Raw genomic sequence first — 12,573 nt, 5'->3', positions numbered from 1 at the left:
GTATGAATTTACAGCTGCATCTCAATAAATTAGAATGTCGTGGAAAAGTTCATTTATTTCAGTAATTCAACTCAAATTGTGAAACTCGTCCCCGCCTCAGTCCATTCCTTGTGAAGTTCACTCAAATTTTTGAATCGATTTTGCTTGACAATCCTCATAAGGCTGCGGTTCTCTCGGTTGGTTGTGCGTCTTTTTCTTCCACACTTTTTCCTTCCACTCAACTTTCTGTTAACATGCTTGGATACAGCACTCTGTGAGCAGCCAGCTTCTTTGGCAATGAATGTTTGTGGCTTACCCTCCTTGTGAAGGGTGTCAATGATTGTCTTCTGGACAACTGTCAGATCAGCAGTCTTCCCCATGATTGTGGAGCCTAGAGAACCAAACTGAGAGACCATTTTGAAGGCTCAGAAAACCTTTGCAGGTATTTTGAGTTGATTAGCTGATTGGCATGTCACCATATTCTAATTTGTTGAGATAGTGAATTGGTGGGTTTTTGTTAAATGTGAGCCAAAATCATCACAATTAAAAGAACCAAAGACTTAAATTACTTCAGTCTGTGTGCGTTGAATTTATTTAATACACGAGTTTCACAATTTGAGTTGAATTACTGAAATAAATGAACTTTTCCACGACATTCTAATTTATTGAGATGCACCTGTATTTCAGGTAAAATGAGTGCTGTTGTTAATACCTATCCCACTATTACAACACATTTACATGCATTTATTTTGTTTAGTTTTTTTTTCAACCACAATTAATCCCATCCCATCCCAACTATTTTATTTTATTTTATTTTAAAAAGTGAAAAAAAAGAGTTAAAATAAGTACAATTTTTATTTTAAAATAGCTAACGAGTTAAAATATGAAACGCTATCCCATGTTTAATCATTGTCCTGGAGAAGTAAATTGAGAAATTAATGTTACAGTCTTACCTGTCTGCTCAGAAAAGATATGTCTGGTTTGTGTAGCATTTAGGTGAAAGATTTGAGTAAATTTTATATATAAATTAAATCACAAAACCTACCAATTTTTTCAGGTGTTAAAAGTCACCCCGTGATTTACAACCATCCACATTTTCCCCTAGAAAAAACCCCCTTAATACATTAAAGAATTTGTTTTTATGATTATAGAAAGTCATTTCCTCTTTTGGAAAGAGTAACCTGAAGGTATTTTTCAAAATTATCCCGTAACATATGCATTTATGATCTCTGCTTCAAATTGGCAAATCGTAACCAATCTCCTTCCAATTCACTTACTATTTTTCTCTCAGTCTGCTCAAGGTATAAATGTATTCAACTCTCTTCCCCTTCGAAACATGTGCACGGCTGCCCTTTGCTTGGCGTGAAGCTGTGAGTCACATGTAGTTGTAGTTATACTGAGGAACTCGTAGCCTAAGATGATCTTATCGTAAGCTAAGCTGACGTTAACACGTGACATAAGCCCCTGGTGTACGGACCTCTGCGGGGTCATGTCCAGAATTTGACTTCAAGCAGCTTCTATCCACACAGGGATGCAACTGTTTGCGACTGTGATCTGTGATCTCATCTTCACAGCGTTTCTGCTTCTGAAGACCTATTGATTAACAAGAGACCCTATTGATTTAGACAGCGCTCACTCATTTAAACGCCCACCTTTAGCTCCTCTCATTATTATACATCAGCAATGTAGTTATGTGCTAAAAAGGTTACGATTTAATGGCTCTTTCACTCTTGATTACGTTTTTTCCTCCTTCTTTAGGTTCATGTTTAATCTCTCAAATCTTTCTTGATTGCTCTACAGTTCTGCTCCAGGCTGACTATCTGTGACATCCTGGGAAAACATTGATGCCTTTTAAGAACCCACAACCACTTTTCCTATTCGACTAAGTGGGATTTGCAGATTACAGCAAAATCTGAGGTACAGTTATTTGAGAAATGGAAAATAACTTTCTTTTCACAGGCTGTTTGCACGCTACCCCGTGTTTCCAAAGCATACACACTCACGTAATCATGAGCCGGCGCACTCAAGTAAATCTATTTACACTGAACGTCTCTTTTCTCGCGCAGGGGTTAGAAGATTTTCGGTCTACAGCGATTTCCCCCTCTCTTCTATTCTCAAGGGGAAGCTTGTTAAATGGGTTGCTTCCACATTGTGCTCTAAATCCTCACTCATTCCTTTTGAAGCGGCTTCAAACAAAAGCATGAGTCGACTACAGTGCGTTTTTTGTTCCCTGCCAGCCATGTGGATGGCATATGCTAATGTTTTATATATAAATTAAATCACAAAACCTACCAATTTTTTCAGGTGTTAAAAGTCACCCCGTGATTTACAACCATCCACATTTTCCCCTAGAAAAAACCCCCTTAATACATTAAAGAATTTGTTTTTATGATTATAGAAAGTCATTTCCTCTTTTGGAAAGAGTAACCTGAAGGTATTTTTCAAAATTATCCCGTAACATATGCATTTATGATCTCTGCTTCAAATTGGCAAATCGTAACCAATCTCCTTCCAATTCACTTACTATTTTTCTCTCAGTCTGCTCAAGGTATAAATGTATTCAACTCTCTTCCCCTTCGAAACATGTGCACGGCTGCCCTTTGCTTGGCGTGAAGCTGTGAGTCACATGTAGTTGTAGTTATACTGAGGAACTCGTAGCCTAAGATGATCTTATCGTAAGCTAAGCTGACGTTAACACGTGACATAAGCCCCTGGTGTACGGACCTCTGCGGGGTCATGTCCAGAATTTGACTTCAAGCAGCTTCTATCCACACAGGGATGCAACTGTTTGCGACTGTGATCTGTGATCTCATCTTCACAGCGTTTCTGCTTCTGAAGACCTATTGATTAACAAGAGACCCTATTGATTTAGACAGCGCTCACTCATTTAAACGCCCACCTTTAGCTCCTCTCATTATTATACATCAGCAATGTAGTTATGTGCTAAAAAGGTTACGATTTAATGGCTCTTTCACTCTTGATTACGTTTTTTCCTCCTTCTTTAGGTTCATGTTTAATCTCTCAAATCTTTCTTGATTGCTCTACAGTTCTGCTCCAGGCTGACTATCTGTGACATCCTGGGAAAACATTGATGCCTTTTAAGAACCCACAACCACTTTTCCTATTCGACTAAGTGGGATTTGCAGATTACAGCAAAATCTGAGGTACAGTTATTTGAGAAATGGAAAATAACTTTCTTTTCACAGGCTGTTTGCACGCTACCCCGTATTTCCAAAGCATACACACTCACGTAATCATGAGCCGGCGCACTCAAGTAAATCTATTTACACTGAACGTCTCTTTTCTCGCGCAGGGGTTAGAAGATTTTCGGTCTACAGCGATTTCCCCCTCTTTTCTATTCTCAAGGGGAAGCTTGTTAAATGGGTTGCTTCCACATTGTGCTCTAAATCCTCACTCATTCCTTTTGAAGCGGCTTCAAACAAAAGCATGAGTCGACTACAGTGCGTTTTTTGTTCCCTGCCAGCCATGTGGATGGCATATGCTAATGGTATGGGGTGAAGAAGTAGTGTTTTGTAAGAATGGGACCAGTAGCTGCTGGTTATAGCCCAGGGGAACGGCAGCTTTGAGTGGCACAATGTCTGCAGAAGAAAGGGAAAATGGAAATGTTTCAGATGTGATTGGTGTTTTTCACAGTCGCCACATGGTAAAAAAAGAAGGCCATTTGTGGCTTTGTGCTCTGAGTCCTCGCCGCTGAGATGGACAGCTTCCGTCTGTGGTTAAATAATCATAAAAACGAGATCTTCCGGTCCAGATGTGCATCACAGGTTGTGTAGCAGGGAAAGGGTTGAATTAGAGCCTTTAAGATTTGGTTGTCTCTTTTGGCGCTTTTCCACTGCGTGGTACGGCTCGGCTCGGCACGGCACGGTTTGCGTTTCCACTGCAGTTCAGTACCGCTTTAGAGTGGGCGGGATTATTCACATGTCGTTATAGTTGCGCCGCCTCTACTACCACGAGTCCTAAAAAAATCATTCCGCTTCGGAGGGTATTCATTCCGCATCGCCCCATCAAGCTCTCGCTGGATCCGCTCCTCTGCTATCAACGAGAGGAACGTCTGTTCTTCCGCAACAGTCAACAAAACTTTTTGGTTGTTAAAAAAAGGTGTGCTCGTTCAAAACAGTTGCGTTCGATCCTTCGCTGGCTGTGCTGATTTAAATCTAGCGGTTCTTTTGTGTTTGTGTTGCAAGTTCAGTGACGCAGGTAGTAACTATTCTCTCCGGCCAATCCGTGATCAGAGTTTACACTCACGTTTTGGTAACGGTACGGTTCACTTGGAACCCCAACCGAAGTGGTACTAAAAAAAGTACCAGGTACTGTACCCAGTGGAAAACCCCCCAAAAGTGAACCGTACCGAGCCGTACCGTGCCGTGCCATGCTGTGGAAAAGCGCCATTTGTCACACATAGTTGAGCGCTAAACACACCTTGTGTGAAGTAAATGTCGTCTTAAAGTGTAAGTTTATTAGAGTGACAGAATTTCAGTATTTTCATTAAAATGTTCACAGTGCTCAAATAAGCACCCTATGCAACTTATAACCTAGAATGTATTCAAAGTCTTCTGAAGCCACACGATAGCAAAAAAATTGGCATATATTCAGATGGGATGGCAGTGATGCCAAATGCTCATTGGCTCTTACATGTTTTGAAAAAATGCCACATGTCAAGTCTGAATATGTGAAAGTGGCAAGATTTTCAGTGAATAATGATTATTTGGTATGTTTCTCTTGCAAAAGTGTTGTATAGTTAAAAATGACTTGAATTATAGCTCACAGGCAGGGATATTATTGTTTTAGTTTTTGTGTATATTCAAATTTCTTGTGTGTGTGTGTGTGTGTGTGTGTGTGTGGCTTTAAGGTTTTAGTACATTAGAGCTGCCAAAGTCAGCTTGTATCATAAAAATGGTATTATTTTAAAACTATATAAAAACAGTTAGATTTTTCACTGCAGTCTAGTGCCATTTTCATATTTACTAAAGGTGTCAAGCAATGTAATTTACTATAAAAACAAGAAAATTTATTTGTGGACACTTTTATTTTAGTAAGTTTTGGTATCCCAGTTAGTTATTTTTAAACATTATTATTATTATTATTATTTTTATTTTTTTTGTTAAGGATAATAACACAAGTTCCATGGAGCATTTTATAGTATTTTTGGAGCTTGACCGCCCTGAACAAGAGCAATATGAACATTCTTCAAAATATTTGTTTTTATGTTCCATGGAATAACAGAAATTTAGAGCGGTGTAGTTCCCTTAATGTCTTAGCAAGTGGCCAGACCCAGGTTTTTAAAGGGTAGACCTGCAAGGGGAACTGTAAATCTGACAACCAAGTGATAACAGTTCAAAATGTCCCTATTATGGCCTCCTTAGATTTTATGTAACACCTGAGGCAATGAAGCATCTAATTGCCTTACCTTCTCCTCATGAGAAATCGCTTGGCTTGAGTACACCGTTTCACGGCACCCTCCCCTCTTATTGCTGGTCCACCAAAGCATATCGTTTTCTCTGGCTCTGGATGAACCGCCGCCTCCTCCCTGAGCCAGGATAATTGACTGTGTGGCTTAACAGCTTAATGGAGAGAGGGCAGTTACTCATGCGAAACTCCGGGAGCTTTGCTCTGAAACGTGCTACAGGTCGTCCTACTTTGCGCAGCTGAAGGGAAGGATATGGCGAGTGCGCTTAGATTGGGGAGGATAAGATTTCACAGTAAGATGGTTTCATTCTGTCCCAGGGGTCTTTGCCTGTGGGATGCTAATGAGTCTGATATGCTAATAGGGGTGGAGCTTTTCAGCAGTTTCCCCCTCACTCCGCCTCCATCGTCTTGTCCTTGTCAACCATCCCTACAGCCCTGGACTTCAAAGACGTTCCTACACGTACTTTCCAGCTGCATTTGCATTAAGTCAACACCAGTTCTCGAGCGAAATGAGCCGCCTCGACAACAAATAAAGAGTCAGCAGTTTACTGTTTGAAATTTAGCGGAGCATTAGTGAATTTCACACTTCCTGTCCTCTCGCTCGTAATTAGCAGGGTGAGGCATTGCACTTCACTGTATAGTGCTTGAGAGTGGCATCAAGGAGAACATCATTAATGGACACCTGGAGATGAACAGCTTGTGGTTGTTGCTTGGTGTGACCCTGAGCAGGGCGCAGGCTGCCTCGTAGAATCAAATGAGGTGACTGATATTGGGGGATAATTTGTCAGATCTGGGGCAGTCCCAAGAGCTGCAGTTTGTCTCTGTTGACAACCACGCTCACCTGAAGGGCTACTCATCCTGTGTATGCCGTAATGTGATCGCGCAGTAAAGGAGACTGATGCCCTCTACCACGTCTGCCCTGCTGTCCTCTGGTGCGTCCTCTTTTCTGCCTTTCATCATGTTCCTTATAGGGATTCTCTCTTCATTTGTGTCCTTTCTTGTCCTCTTTCACTTTTCTACCTTTCTATCACCACATTAAAGGGATAGTTTTCCTAAGAATGAAAAGATATTGTGAAAATATCATCTTTTGTGTTTGAAATGAGAAGAAATTCTGACAGAATTATAATTTTTGGGTTAACTATTAGTCTATTATATACTATATATAATAATTATATATATATATATATATATACTATATTATATGCTTAGTATTATTATATACTAATATAGTATTTATACTTTTTTTGAATTGCCTTTTCATATTTTCTGTTTTTGTAATTTTATATGCTTCTGTAATATGTATTAGTTTTTTAATATTTTTATTTGGTTTTGATAAAAAAAATGTTTAATTGGTTTAATTGTTTTTATTTATTTCAGTTTTAGTTTAAGTACTTAAACTTATTTTATTGTTGGTTAGTTGCCCAGGCAACATTTCTTTTTTTTTCTTTCTTTTTTTAAGGTGTATTTTTTAAGTTTTTCATCTAATATTTATATTTTATTCTATTCCAGCTTTATTTAGATGAACATTTCTTTCTTTCTTTCTTTCTTTCATTACAATTACCACACTGGTTACTATGACACACTTACAATGGAAGTAAATGGGGCCATTTTTTAATCAAATAATTAAATTTCTTCTTCTATGCTTATTTGTTAAGCTGTTTAAATCATTTTATTTATTTATTTGTTTTACATTTATGGATAAGCCCTGTTTACTTGAGTGCCTCACTGTATGTGGATATTTTTGCGGTTTCTTTTTCTTTTTTTTCTTCTTTTTTTTTTAAAAGAGAATGCGGGCAAGTGGAAATACGTTTGTTTTATTCAACATACGCAGTAAAGGAGACTGATGCCCTCTACCACGTCTGCCCTGCTGTCCTCTGGTGCGTCCTCTTTTCTGCCTTTCATCATGTTCCTTATAGGGATTCTCTCTTCATTTGTGTCCTTTCTTGTCCTCTTTCAATTTTCTACCTTTCTATCACCACATTAAAGGGATAGTTTTCCTAAGAATGAAAAGATATTGTGAAAATATCATCTTTTGTGTTTGAAATGAGAAGAAATTCTGACAGAATTATAATTTTTGGGTTAACTATTAGTCTATTATATACTATATATAATAATTATATATATATATATATATATACTATATTATATGCTTAGTATTATTATATACTAATATAGTATTTATACTTTTTTTGAATTGCCTTTTCATATTTTCTGTTTTTGTAATTTTATATGCTTCTGTAATATGTATTAGTTTTTTTTATATTTTTATTTGGTTTTGATAAAAAAAATGTTTAATTGGTTTATTTTTTTTTATTTATTTCAGTTTTAGTTTAAGTACTTAAACTTATTTTATTGTTGGTTAGTTGCCCAGGCAACATTTCTTTTTTTTTCTTTCTTTTTTTAAGGTGTATTTTTTAAGTTTTTCATCTAATATTTATATTTTATTCTATTCCAGCTTTATTTAGATTAACATTTCTTTCTTTCTTTCTTTCATTACAATTACCACACTGGTTACTATGACACACTTACAATGGAAGTAAATGGGGCCATTTTTTAATCAAATAATTACATTTCTTCTTCTATGCTTATTTGTTAAGTTGTTTAAATCATTTTATTTATTTATTTGTTTTACATTTATGGATAAGCCCTGTTTACTTGAGTGCCTCACTGTATGTGGATATTTTTGCGGTTTCTTTTTCTTTTTTTTTCTTCTTTTTTTAAAAAAAGAGAATGCGGGCAAGTGGAAATACGTTTGTTTTATTCAACATGGTCGCAAATTCAGTTGATTGAGTTTAATTTACAGAACCCCTAATAATCCTTTAATTCCATGTGGATTCTCAAGAGTAACTTCTGGATCTTGAGATTTTGCTTTCATTACAAGCCAAAAAACTTGCCATTGTTCACCATTCTAAATTCACATATACTAAATAATTCCCCCAACCCTCTCGCTCCTTCAACAGAGTCCAAGCAGGATATGAGAACCATCTCTCTGCTTACAGCTAATAGTGTATGGATTGAACCTTGAATGCAAAATGATCGACATTCAGTGGCTGGGGAACAAAGTGAATGAGAGATAATATGAAGGACACATGGATCCAACAGGATGCATATGGAACAAGACTGTGTTTTGGCTCGGACACACATCCTTTTGGAAACGAATGGTGATCATGTGTGTCCCACTCATAACAACAATGGTATGATGTAATCCACCGAGGCTAGACCTCAGGACCCATTATAGTAAGTTGCACTTTTGTTTTCTTTGTTTTTTGACCTTCCTTTTAGTTTTCTGTGAGTGCTACATTCCCTGTTAAGTGGCATGTTCATACTGTTACCTAAAGTAAGCACAGATACATTATTTATATCATGTGTGGGAATCAAGCACAAAGGTTGTTTTCAGGGAATTTTAACACTGATGGACTGAGGAAAGAGCATTAAATCACAAAGGGAATATACTACATTTGGTGTAATGTTTATCATCCCTTTAGGCAACCATCTCGGGATGAAATGGCACAAAATGAAAAGTTACGTTTTTGACCATGTTGCCTCGATATGGGTTTTGCAGGTGGCAGATAGTAGATCTTTGGCCACAGTGCTGGTACAATGGACTTCTGTAGCCTGGCCAACCACAAGGAGTTTGTTACAGTGGAACATCTCGTCTTCTGCTGGAGAAAGGTTGTCTGGGAACATTCTGGAACAGATTCTTTCTTTTTTTATTATTCGTACTGTCTGGTTCTGTGCAAAGTGTTTGGCAAGATCTGATTCTTTAGTTGAAAGTGCTTTGCATTGGATTACAGCATTAAGGTCCCCTGGTGCTTTGTTTATCCTGAGAAAATTCCCCTTTTCCCTCCAGGGGTGTTGTGTGTCACATATACAGTATATGACTGATTATCCAACAAGAACAAGGATGAAGCAGAATTTTAATAAATGCATCTAAAATTAAAAAGCAATTGTGAGTCTCTAGCTAATATAAAGTGCCATCTAAAATCAGATGACACTTCCATCTCCTTCATTTTGTGGAGCTTAGAAATCCGAAGTAGTCAAGAGTAACATTAAAGCATTAAAGATAAAATGGTCCACTATATATATGCAGTATCTGTATCTCACTTGCTTTTTCTTTGAAAAGCTTTTTTACATAATAGTTGAAACTTAGAATACATAATTTTATGAAATATTTCATAAACTTTCATTTTATGAATGTCATATATATAAAATGTATTGCTACATCTAAAATGGACTTTTCAGTAAGTGCTGCCATACACTCTGTTGAAGCCCACATCCGGTTTATTCAGAACTCAGTTTAATAATTGCAACAGATAATGACATCAGTTCACACCCCTAATATTTCCCCTGCCACATATACAGAACAGTGATCTTTATAGGAAAACAGTTGTTCTCACTGTATGTTTTATATATGTTTTACATGTTGAGAGTCTCTCAATAACACCATTGTTATCCATTGCCATTGTCAGGTGGCTGCTGAAGCGCCTGTAATGTCTGCTGGGATAGCCATGTTTACTACCCTCAACCTCAGGCTGTTCCCTACTGAGAGCTTCATGCCCAACAAGGGTGCAGCACACCGAATCCCCCCTGAATCAGGAACTCACGTAAACAACCTGCGGGCAGCACCTCCTCTCCCCAGACTGTACCCGGTTACTAAGATATCATACTGCTCCCATAAAGAAAACCTCCAGATTTCTCCAGAAGTCACCTCAAGAAGTCCTTTTTATTTATTTTACAGGGACATCTGTAAACTCAGCTGTGTTGGATTGCGACCTTGCCTTTATCAGAAAATAGGGGTGTGCAGTTAAGCTATCTCTATACAGGTATGTATCTGGATCTGTTGCAGTGATTGGAATTATTTGTATCAAATTCAGATAAAACAGGGTTCAAAAGTAAAACTGAATGGAAATTTTTTTTTTCTACCATTTATCAAATATGGCTCATATAATTTGAAATAAATAAATAAACTTTTCAAAAATATGTTAAAATAGAAAAAACGTTATTTAAAATGGTACTAATCTTTCACAATATTACTGTTTTTACTCTATTTTTAATCAAATAAATGAAGCCTCGTTGAGCATAAAAACTTCTTTCAAAAACCTCAATCTTACCAAACCCAAACTTTTGAATGGTAGTGTATTTCTTAAATGGAAATTTTCACCCAAAAATTACAATTCTGTCATTAATTCTCTTAATTTTGTTCCAAACCCGTAAGACCTTCATTCAACTTTGTAACACAAATTTAGATTTTTTTTTAATGAAACCCGAGAGCTTTCTGACCCTGCATAGACAGCAATGCAACTGAGATGTTCAAGGCCTATTAAAGGTAGTAAGGACATCGAAAAAATAGTCCATGTGACATTAGTGGTTCAATCATAATTTTATGAAGCTATGGGAATACTTTTTGTGCACAAAGAGAACAAAAATAACAACTTTATTCAACCATTCTTTTCTTCCGTGTCTCCGCTTAAAGGGTTAGTTCACCCAAAAATGAAAATTCTGTCATTAATTACTCACCCTCGTGTTGTTCGAAACCCATAAGACCTTCGTTCATCTTCGGAACACAATTTAAGATATTTTTATTAAAGGGGTCATATGATGCGATTTCAATTTTTCCTTTCTCTTTGGAGTGTTACAAGCTCTTGGTGCATAAAGAAGATCTGTAAAGTTGCAAAGACTAAAGTCTCAAATCCAAAGAGATATTCTTTATAAAAGTTAAGAGTCAACCACGCCTACCTAAAACGGCTCGTTCTAACACGGCCCCACGTATCTACCTCACTATGTGGGAAGATTTGCATAACGCTGCCCAAATGTTCACGCAAAGAAAGAATGCGTAACTTTTATTCTCGCTGTAGTATTGTTGCCGCTTTCCGCCATGTCCTGAAGACGCTGTGTGCTTCGTTGTGAAAGCAAAAGTACTTTGTTTGGTCTTCCAAAAGAGGACAATATCCGTTTCGTCATGCCTAGAGCTGATCTGTGCTGGTCACTGAGGGAATACATCAACTTAGTGCTGTGGATTGCCGGATCAGCTTTCACTGTGGACGAAGCGGAGTTCAGCCCGGGCACGCCGTTCTCGACCCCGCCGCCTCTGCTCACTCTAGCCCGGCCTCAGCTCACGCTAAGGCGCAGCTTCCGCACACGCTAGGCCGCCGTGTTTTTCGTTGTGAAAGCGAAACTACTTTGTTTGGTATTCCAAAAGAGGACACGACTACAAATCAGTGGTTCAGTTGTATTTACAACACTGTTCCAGAACAGTTTAACCCAAATATCCAGATGTGTGCAGCACATTTTATGGAGGACTGTTTACTGATCCTGGGAGAGTTGACTACAATGCCGGCAGTTCTGACTCACAGTCTGTAAGTAAGTTTTCATATAAAGGATTTGCCACTGATGATTCAAATTCGAGTTTTGGGCAGTGTAGAGTAGCGTTTGTAGTTTGTCATTTCTCCAATCACAAATCCAGACAGGGTTTTATGTTTACACGGCGCGATGCAACGCAACACGTAAAAAGACAGTACAAGTCATTGTAATCAGTAAGTATGTCCCCACTGGATGCAACAAATGCCTCGTTTGTAATGGGTTTTCATGTTTTTGAATCATCACTCCGGCCGGGACACGGCATCACAGTATGGTGAGGGGCGTAACATTTCCGTCGCACGCTTGAGGTATTCGGCCAATCACAACGCACTGGATAGCTGGCCAATCACAGCACACCTCGCTTTTCAGACCGATGAGCTTTGTAAAAATCGACGCGTTTCAAAAAGGCGGGGCATAGAGGAGAAACAATAATGTACAGTATGTGGAAAAAAGTTTTTTTTTACTTTAAACCACATAGACATTTCATTACACCAAATAATGTTATTTTTAGCAGCATCATATGACCCCTTTAAACTCTGGTAGGGAAACTCATGAATTGGAGAGCTGCACTGTTTCCCTAACAGTGACCGAGCCGATTGTTCCTGTAGATAGTATGCTTGTAGTTGCTTTAGATCAGGGGTAGGCAAGTTCGGTCCTAGAGAGCCGCAGTCCTGCAGAGTTCAGCTCCAACCCTGAAAAAAAAAACCTCACCTGCCTATAGCCTTAGTAATCCTGAAGACATTGATTAGCTTGTTCAGGTGTGTTTGATTAGGGTTGGAGCTGAACTCTGCAGGACTGCGGCTCTCTAGG

The 12,573-nt window shown here is 38.1% G+C and overlaps 1 long non-coding RNA gene across 1 annotated transcript in view; it reads left to right on the top strand.

The window, feature by feature from the left end:
• Positions 1-3,031: 3,031 nt before the first annotated feature.
• The window catches only part of LOC107563068 (uncharacterized), a 10,951-nt gene continuing 1,409 nt past the window's right edge, over positions 3,032-12,573 (top strand). Inside the window, exons 1-3 of the long non-coding RNA XR_001606072.1 lie at positions 3,032-3,143; positions 9,876-10,010; positions 10,145-10,229. This is a non-coding gene — a long non-coding RNA (uncharacterized lncRNA). The remainder of the gene's footprint in view (positions 3,144-9,875; positions 10,011-10,144; positions 10,230-12,573) is intronic.

This window comes from Sinocyclocheilus grahami, unplaced genomic scaffold (genome assembly GCF_001515645.1).
Source record: "Sinocyclocheilus grahami isolate Dianchi unplaced genomic scaffold, SAMN03320097.WGS_v1.1 scaffold856.1, whole genome shotgun sequence".
NCBI classification, from domain to species: domain Eukaryota; kingdom Metazoa; phylum Chordata; class Actinopteri; order Cypriniformes; family Cyprinidae; genus Sinocyclocheilus; species Sinocyclocheilus grahami.
This window is presented reverse-complemented; position numbering and strand designations above follow the sequence as displayed.